This window comes from Mya arenaria, chromosome 17, assembly GCF_026914265.1.
Source record: "Mya arenaria isolate MELC-2E11 chromosome 17, ASM2691426v1".
NCBI lineage: Eukaryota > Metazoa > Mollusca > Bivalvia > Myida > Myidae > Mya > Mya arenaria.
The window spans coordinates 54,745,199-54,756,190 of record NC_069138.1 but is presented as its reverse complement, the minus strand read 5'-3'; positions in this window follow the sequence as shown (position 1 = coordinate 54,756,190).

Here is a 10,992-nt window from a genome sequence, read left to right as displayed (position 1 = left end):
TATGGAGAAAAAAGAATAAATAGATGATGTTTGAAGATTTTGATCTGGTAACAAACATTTTATGAACTCTACTGTTAAATATTGAACGACATAATATAATGTAAAGAAAAATATGACTGAACAGACAAAAGTCGAGTTTGCGGCCGTTTGGCTTTTCGTAAGCTATCTTCAAGTCAAATCATTTTTGCATTTTAAGCACAAGGTAACAAACATCAACACATTCTTACAGTACAGAAATTATCTTAATTATTTTGTTTAAATGTTTGATATATATATATATATATATATATATATATATATATATATATATATATATATATATATAAACGCTTTAAGAGTACGTACTTGTAGCATTCAGTAACAGTAACAGTAACAGTGTGTGTGACAGACTTGTATAAAAACCACCAGGTTTTACTCTGTGGTTTATGTAAACAATGGACACATAAAAATGTTCAAACTTATCAGAAAGTTTATATAAACAATACAAATTGACAGTTGCTGTTCAGCCTTTCAACTGCAATCCTTGCATAAAATCTTCAATGACTCCTGATATCAAAACCTCAACTCTACATCCAGATAGTTCGAACCAACAAAATAACACTCATTTACCAGTGATTCAAAATATCTCTTTTTAGAACAATGCCATCCATAAGAGCAATTCGAATAATTCATCTGAACACATTGTTCACTTGCATTTTGCAGTCTCAATTGTTTAAAAGCAGCCCAATATTTTTTGTAAAAGCAATGATGTAGGGCTAGCTAGGGCAAAGGGCTGGATCTTTAAATGGAAATACCAACTACAATTTGCTGACATCTGATATTTCTGCTTTTTATTCTTCAAACAGCTCATGCTGGTAAGATGTGACGTCATTTCACAAAGCAAATTACACTGCATTGTCAATGTTTTATAGGTATTACTCATGCTTTTCAAAATACCATTAAACAGGCTTAAAATTACAATCTCATTGCTTCTATTCAAACTAACAATACATTTATATTTTGCTCCTTTTGTAATAATTTGTGGGGTTTTCCCAATGACATTAATTTTTTAAAGGTACAGACGATATAGACACTAAAAGTATTGATAGATGCACAAAGGCAATGTACTAATTTTGAGGCATAACTCATTTGACTTTTTTTTTTAAACATACGTTTTGTGTACAGATGAATATATATAAGCGTTACTTTGGCACTGTTTTTATAAAATAAATATCTGTACACAAATTGTTTTTTTTTTTTTCGTTTTGATCATTAAAGTCAAATGAGTTAAACATGATAAATCATTTAAAATTAATACGTTACTTCTGTGCATCCATCCAATGTAAATATATATTGTGTCCCTTTAAAGCTGCACTCTCACAGATATACCATTTTTACAACCTTTGTCTTGGAAAGAGCAAATTGTTGCATAAATATCTGCAAACCAAAGATATAAGATTGCAGGCAAAAAATCAGATCCTAGATTTTCATATTTCCGTTCAAAAAAATAATGTTTTATGGCTAACGATTGAAGAAAAATGCATAAAACATCATTTTTTGAACCTAGATATAAAAATATTGGATCTAATTTTTGGCAGCAGTCTTACATAACTGGTTGTCATGGATTTTCGCAAAAAAATGGCATGTTCCAAGACAAAAAATAAAAATTTGTCAAAACGTTCAATCTGTGAGAGTGCAGCTTTAAAGAAATATTTTTACATGTTTTGAATACAAGTCATACATTAACCTGAAAGAACGGGTATTCCCCTATATACAACCAACAAGTCATTCATCGCAGTTATTTATGGAGTTTATTTGGCTTTGTTTCACAATATCTTATTACATCAATTTCTTTATTGAAAACGTATATTTCAATAAAAATATTTTAGAACTTGATGCGAGAGGAAAAATGTTACTGGCCCTTGTCTTTCGTCCTTTTTATATAATAATCCTAAATGCACGTCGTTTGAAAAACAGTGTGTAATTAAGCATTTATGGAAGTTTTGACAGAAGTCTGATATCAGTTAAATACAAATTGGCCTTCATTACCATTTCCTTTTGCTCATTCGGAACTCCTCGGCCATTTTAAAAAACAACAACCTCGGATGTTTTCGCGCGGTTTACATACTCAGAAGTCCGTATTGGGAATCCAAATAATGATTGCAATAATGCACTTCACTGGCAATCAATTTATACTGAGATCAATAAATACGAGCTAAAACGGTACACTTAGTCAATGATATAATTAAAAAATACGAACTACTTCACAGACAATACTCAATAATGCATTTCAAAATTACAAACAATTGAAAAGGTATCAACCCGATCAGAATGCGTACTCGTGATTCTTTCAATACCAAAACAATTCTGACTAGACAAACTTTGCAAGAGGAAGAACAAACATATTTAATGGATGTGTATTTATAATATATTTATTAATTTTGTATCTGATGCAACAAAAAAGTATTCAACATTTCATTTGCGAGTTTTGTTATTCATCCATTCAAAATTTCGAAATTATATGGACAGAACTTGGTATCATATTACATGTAGTGCACCAGTCAATTGAAACACAATACTCCCAATTCGGGGGGTATACCGGGAATAGCCAGGAAAATGGGCAATGTTTTTACCTTCCAGGTGGCCCCGCAGTGCCGAGTGAATGCGGTGGTTTTGTCTTTATGCCATAAATAGCGGGGAATGGGCCTTAACTAGGGTCCCTGGGTTTTCGGGGGCATTTGGCGGGGATTTGACCAACAGTTCGTCCCCGTTTTACCCGGGCTTGGCTGGAGCGAAAGTCAAAGTCCCCGCTATTCCCCGGACCTGGGGGACGGGGGCGTGGTTACAATTGACTGGTGCATAAAGGATCAATATATCTTCTATCATTAACACTGTTGTTGATAACTACTTAATAAGTAAGATATGAAGTATTAATTACTAAATGTATAGAAGAAAAAGACAATTCTAGCTCGTCTGAGGAATCGAACCCGCGTTCTTTAGTTTGCCAGCTTATAAGATAAGGACGAGTTTCTTTTGACGTATGATGTGTCTATGTCCATTTATACCTCCATTAAAACATATACGTAACACACTCACGATATATTCGTTATACGACTATACCCCCAATAGAGCTATTGAAACAAGAGATGTTTGTCAAACAGATGTATGCCCTCCCTGAGCGCCATGCTGTCAGAAATATTTGGCCAATTGGATGCAATATGCAAGGACCGAAATGGAAGCTGATTTGCCATTTACATGTGATGCCTTTGATGCATTTTATGACCATTTAAAGTGTGAGGATAGTAGGTGCAGTTTTTAATCATGTTCAGATGATGACTGATATTATTAGTAAAAAATGTATCTTCTAAGCAGCAGGAAATAAGATAATATGACGAAATTTTACTGATAAATATGAGTCATGACCTTGACCTTTGACTCTATAACCTCAAAATACATAGGGGTCTTCAACTGGTCACCCAACCCAATTGTCAAGTTTGATGGCCATAGGTGTAGGCATTGTCGAGTTAACACTTGGACAAGCTTTGACAACCATTTACCATTAAAGGTCTCTGTGACCTTGACCTTTAACCCGATGACCCCTAAAATCAAAGGAGTCATCTACTGGTCAGGCCCAACCAGCATGTCAAGTTTGCTGACCATACGTCCATGAATTGTCTAGATATCACTCGGACAAGCTTTGGTCTACCGACGGACCGACCGACCAACCGACCTGCTCACCTTCTTCTTAATGGGGGGGGGGGGGGGTTATAAAAAGGCTTCTTACGACTGAATTTCGAGAAATCCCACTAGCCGATACATTGTATTTTGAAAGGCCATGATAATCTAGTGTTTAGCTTTCGAAACAATATTTTATTTCTCTAGTTTTAAATCTGTATTTATTTATTAAGGAATTTATTTGCTCATTTACACTTATCGTCGCATAAGTCAGATACAATTACTCGTTCTTTTCTTCAAAAGTGTCCTTTTACAGACGTAAGAAACCGTTTCGCTAGGACGAACACCAATTTTGTCCTCGGTTTTGCCTCGAACAAAATTGGTTTAGCGAAACTTCTTTCAAGGTCTAATAATTACCTTTGGATATATTTTAAAAGCATGTTTTGATTGAACGAACGTTATACAAACTGGTAACACTATTTCATACTGGAACAAACTAATATGGGATGTAAATAAACGCATATAGTGGTACCTGAGTAGCTTCACATTATTTTATATGGTCTTTCCACTATTTAAGTGTCTAAAAACTTCTAAAAAGTGCATTTATAAGTAAGGCCATACCTAATCACTTTTTCGGTTAGCTATAGTCCAAAATCTGAAAAACTTTGAAAGTGTAAATAAAATAAATCCACAAAATACATCCAAAACATGACCCCTTTTTGATGTAAAAGAAAAAATACAGATACTTTTAATTCCGATCTTAATATCAATTATATTAATGCAGAAAATAATATTCATTTAAGTATTTCGACCACCTTTTTCAAAACCATTCCGTTCTTGGACTCTTAACAGAATTCCGATATGGCAATTTCGGTAATAACAAATAGGTTAAAATCCCGTCCTTGCAATGTGTACGGTAAACATTAATCCTCTAACCATAGAAAATTCGTGGTTGAGGCAAACAAAATACGCATTATTTGCGGTATACAAAGTTAAATGATATTTTGATTTTATGAGTCTTTAGATTGAAAGACAACAACCAAACCTCATCGCTTTAGCTCACGTGGTCTAAGTCTAATAGACACCTCGTGGACGTATCTATGACATATATACCCGAGCGTAGCGACGTCATAGATACGTCCACTCGTTTTCCAACCTATACTTTATACTGATACTCGGTCAATACATATTCACCGAATAACCATGCTATTTCTCCTGTTCAATCCAATTGAAATATTTACTAGTCACATGTTAACCCTGGACTAAGAGTTGAATTCAACACATTATTTTGTTAAAAGCAAGTTAATTATCGATGACAGTTTAAGCATCATATCAAATGCGGTCTTATGTAAACATGTGTATGATGTGTATGAAAAGTGTTGGTTACCTCCCTTATCGCGTGGGCGTGTTTTTTTTCCTCTCTCTGTGAAAGTGATTTTTAAATGGAATAAAGGACTTATTTATGGTTTTGTGAAGCTGAGTTAGTTATAATAACAATTCTTCATTGGTTTCTGACAAAAAACAAACTGTTTGTAGTAAAAGTAGACTTAATAATATATATTCTACGATACGATACATGTATATTACAATGTACATTGAATCATGAACATGAAATCTCATGAAATCTCGTGCGTGACCATTTCTCAATCATCTGTGGACGGGTACTGACCAAAAACCGAAGTAAACTTAACAAAAAAGAAAGCGTTCATCAAACATTAAATAGATGAAAATGAATAAAAAAGGCCAAGCAAACGGGTGTGCAAATCGAGATGTGGAAAATACAACTGAAAGCGACCCTCGAAAACGAACACGAGAGGAATTGAGCAGCATAAGTGAATATGAATTAGGTATATCAAATCAAAATGAAACAACAAAACAAAATAAACCAAAGAAAAAGAAAAGCAAAAAAACACAAGAATAGTCAGAAACTAATGAAGAACCATTTGAGCTAACGGACAACACAAGTGCAATCAGATCAATCATGAAACAACTAGACTCTATTAACAAAAAACTATCCAACGTGATCACGAAGGATGACAGATACGTAAATGATATAGTGGAAAAAGTTGTTGAAAAAAACAACAAATGTGCAAAAAATAACTGCAAAAGATGAGGAGGCCATTCAGGAAATTGTTGACAAATTAGTCGAGAAAAAGATAAACAAAATAAAGACAAGTTTTGAAAAACGCGTTGAAGTACTTGAATTGCAGCTTTTTGAAAAATCCGAAGAAAATGACAAACTAAAACAACAAATAGATAACTTAAACAAAACAATAATTGAAAAACAAGAAGAAACAATTGATACAAATACAATGTCAAAACACGAGGCAACGCAGACAAAGAAAAGAATGAACGATCTTGAACAATACACACGAATTAACAACATCCGTGTGTACGGACTACCAGACTTAGACGAGCACGAAACTCCATCCAACACAATAGCAACGTTCTTAAAAGAAATTAAGAACTTGCAGCTCAACATAAATGAGACAGATATAGACACAGGGCATCGCCTTGGGAAATTTCATATACACAAGCCCAGACCTATTATCATCAGGTTTATGTCGAGATTGATCAAAGATAGTATGATGCGAGACAAAAAGACACTCGGACAAAGGATTTGTTTTGTCAATGATGATCTCACTCGCATTAAAAAGCAAGTATTTATTTCAATACGTCTTAAAATGCAAGACGAGATCAAGTCGGTGTGGACCAGAAATGGCCGCATTTCATTCAGACGCCACGACGAAACAGTTACACACGTTGAATTTGAAGACTATGAACACTGGCTAGAATTACCTTGGCCTCAGCAGAATCGCCTACACTAGCATACTAACTTTTGTGAAACAGTATAGCTGCATCGTTGACAGTAGTATAAAAACACAGATCATTAGACCGAAAAGATCATATTGTCACTTTTTACTGTTTGAATAGCTCGTTATGGTAAAGGGGCCATTACAAGTTTTTAATACATTTCATATGATATAGGCAAAACATGTCATTTTACAAAACGTGTACTACAAATTATACAATTATAACTTTACCGATCAACACTACTTGCTCGTTTTTCTACTGTATATAATAACATTTTCCCGATTTTGCTGCTCAATTGATCGAAGCTGAATCGTATGCTGCGCACCATTTAAAGCATATAGAGGCAATGAAACATTTTTGTTATAAGGCTTTCCTCATGCTTTGCAGCTCACTTATACTAGGGTAGTATAACATGTTATTTTAAACATTTAATATCATATCTCAATAGAAATAATGTGTAACCTTTTTTCCATATCTTGTAGCTTAACTGAACTACTAGTATGATGTTGTTTTTTGGGATATACCAGATTGCACACCAAACATGCATATAGTTTCATTGTAAAAAATATTTTATACAAAAGTATTTTGCTTCATGTATTGAATTCAAAACTAACCTATGTTATATATTGATTAAGCATATAATATCATATCTAAACAGCATAAAATGAAACATGTCTAGTGTTCGTTTTCTAATTTAAAGTAACACTGAAACAGCCTTGCTACAAATGTGTTGTTGTTCTTGTTGTTGTTGTTGTTTTTGGTGGTTTTTGGTTGCAGAATTGTTTCCTTGCGTTTTTTTGCATCCAATATTTTAGATATTTTTTATGGATATTAAAATGGTAATTATAAACATAAATATTGATTATTTAGCATAATAAAAGATAATGTATATACACAATACATAAAAACACTTATAATTAATGCTGCCTTAATTTGTCCAACGTTTTCGGTTTTCATTTCGTTTTCGTATCGGAAAACCTTAATAGTAGTTGGATTTTTTTTTTTTATTTATATTTTTTTTATTATTTTTTTTTTTTGTTGTTTCCTTATAAATAAAACTTGTTTAAATGCAAGTTTTTTATGCTTTCTTAATATACTTTAAATCTACAATTACTAAGGAAACAAAAAGGTTTAAGTTAAAAAATAAAATTATTTACCTTTTTAATCACAACTTATGCATGCGAATCTAAAGCAATCTAATCTGCATTATTGCCCGCATTTATGCGAAATATATCACTGGTTATATAATGAAACACAACTCATAATTTTACCAAGAGCAGGGATAAGGCAATACTTTCGCCTTTGTTACAATTTTATGAGAAAATATGTATATTAGAGCACGATAAAAAAGCATACGTTGACCGATGTGTTTCTGATCAATGTATCATTATATGCAATTCTGTTTAATGATCGCTCCATACATGACGTTTATAAAACAAATATGCAGTTTTTTCTACATATAAACATAAATTGAGCATGTTTGATATGTTGTTCCTAAATTGAGTCTGTATTAAAAAATTATGTATGACTGTGTAAATGTGTGTACACGTGTATGTATGTGTGATTATATAGGTATTGAATGTTCAAATTTTAATGAGTTAATAGTAGGTCGTTTAATAACACTCGATATAAAAGTAAATAACAAAGATGTGATTCTTGTAAATGTTAATGGCCCAAATGATAATAATACTTGGCGTCGGAACAGTTAAGTTAAAATTAAAAAACTGCCAACGAAATCGCTCGCCAACAAGGACTCTTTTATAAGCTGGTGGATGATTTAACCTTAAAGCTCTGTTGAAAAGCGTTACTAACTCTATTCCTCAAAACCCTGGACTTCAAAAGCAATATTTGATCATATATCAACATTTGTTGAAGGGTTATAGTTGTCAGTATCTTTGTTTTAACACTCCTTGTGATTTGCTACACTTATTTTCGTCATAACAAGTGCATTTTACAAAATATGAGCGAGTCCCTTTAACAGACGGATACCAATATGTTATCGCTATTATACTGACACGTTATAAGACCTGAACGTTTTGTAACTCTTAAAATGGAACTTCTTTCAGAAACAGATGAAAACATAACAGACAATAAACAAAAACATATTTATTTAAGATGTTGTTTCAGTCTCTCATTGAGGTCAAATGTAATTGAAATATTGTTATTGCATAATAAAACAAACCGTTGTAAAAAAATCATAAAAATGTCGAACTCGTTATGTCAAAATCATAATTTTAAGTACTTACAAACGTATTAGCATAAAAATAAGTCACGTTATTGGCGTCGTTACACGGCTGATATATTTTGCAGATATATAATGTGATGTCATTTTGGAGTGAAATGTTTGTCTTAAATTAATTGCATCCTGGCATTCAGCGAAGTCAAAATCGCTATATGAATGATGAAACGCCAGTATATCGTTCTCGCTATCCATATTAACTGAAAAAAGAGAAATTAATGATACGGCAATTCCCTTAGAAATTGTTTAAATAACAATGATCGTACTATCTTATTTCTTTTTGTAATTATACAATGTACCTTTTAGAAACGAGCTTATCTGTCAAATGTTTAACTGTATTCTTGTCTAGCCTATCGGAATCGTATTTCTTCTGAAGATTTGATATTTGTGAAATGTGTTTTCGTCTAGTGACGACTCTTCTGCTTGGTCCTAATCAGTGTGCCTTTATCAGGAACGTTGGTGAAGTTAAAGCTATTGGGCTTGTCTTTGCAGTTTCTATTGTTCTATTAAGTTTATTGAAACTTAAGCGCAATCATTACGCAAGTAATCTGGACCTTGGCCGGACCAGTTTCCCGATGCACCGCAGATAAGCCAATTGCCGTATCGATTTGGTTGATGTATCATAAAATTGCTCCTTCATCCAACCAGACAGAACATTCCATATGCGTTGTCCCATCTATGGCAAAGAAGTGCTCCATTCTGAGGTTGCTTCAACGGTTCACACGGCGTTGCTTTGAAACATTAAATCGGTCTGCTAAAGGATGACAATTCATGTTCGGATAATAACACTGAATCGCGCTTTCGGGACTGACCGACATTCAAAAGATTCCAACATATTTAATAATATTAGCCTATGTTTAGTTTAAAACTTTAAAGCAACACATAGCCATCTAGTCTAGTATAATAATGAATGATGTTCATATACCGTTAGGTAGGTGTTGAATTCAAAGTCTTCATGTCTAAATCACTATGAAATACACGTCTATTTTTAGAACACGAGAATGGAATTAATATTCAGTTATAACTTACGTCGAACCGAAATGTTAAATGAACATTCTGTGCGCAATCCATTCTAAATTTTCGTTGCTGCATACGTGATGATAAAGTCTCCCCATGAAAAAACGGAGTGTGAACTTTCGTAGATTCTAGAAAGCCTCAATTTTGAATTCATAGGGTCAAAAAACACTGGTTCTGTCCAGGAAACAAGTTTTGTCTTTTCAGTGGCGTTCATTTTAAAACTGGCAGAGCAATTTTGCACAATTGGGGGTTGGACATCTGCAACAAGATTTGTAATAGGCAATGATGAACATAATCGTAGTATTTCGCGCGCAAAATGAATGTTAATTTGTTAAATGCTGTTCAATTTCATAATATTGGCACATTTTACAAATCGTTATTAAATCAAAACCATTTATTTTTTCTATAACGGCGAATTTAGAGTCGTACAAGGATGTCCTTATAAATAAACGATATAGCCCTGATCAAAACGCAGTATTACTAATACTAGCCCTATTATATCTATTCAATGAAACATTTTACGTATTCTTGATATATTTCCTTTTCATGAAAATATCAGATTTCTTATTCAGCAAGTTGTTTATTTGGGCTTAGCCGCAGTATTTAGAAAAATGTGTTGTACATACTACAGTTAAGATGGACCAGTCCACTGTTGATAAGGCGGGCACAGACGAGGAGCAGGAGGATGAATCTATCAAACGTACGTTAAGTTGCTTTTTGATTTCTCAAGTCTTTGATTTTATAACAGTTTAAAATATCTTAACATGTATGACATGTATGGTGCTAGCTTACTGTCTCATAAGTTCTATGTAGAAAAAGCTTCTAGTGTATCAATAGACTTTTGATTAATTATTTATTCCAAATATGACATTAAACTAAAATCACATTTAAAGTCTTTATTTCTTTGATAGTGATACCAGGGATAGATGTAGATGTTTCAATTTCTAAAACAACAGGAAGCATGATAGTAGCAATTGCTGTTAGCTGCGTGGCCTTGGTCTTCGCAGTGGTTGCTATTATCTGCGTTGTCTGTAAAAAGAGTGCGAGGTAATTGAGTACACTTGTTCTCCCTCTCTCTCTCCCCCCCCCCCCCCCCTCTCTCTCTCCCCTCTCTCTCTCTCTCTCGCTCTCTCTCTCTCTCTCTCTCTCTCTCTCTCTCTCTCTCTCTCTCTCTCTCTCTCTCTCTCTCTCTCTCTCTCTCTCGTTACTAAATATGATTACTCGATTAAGATTTTATTTGATATCAACTGTATTCTCGTATGCATTTG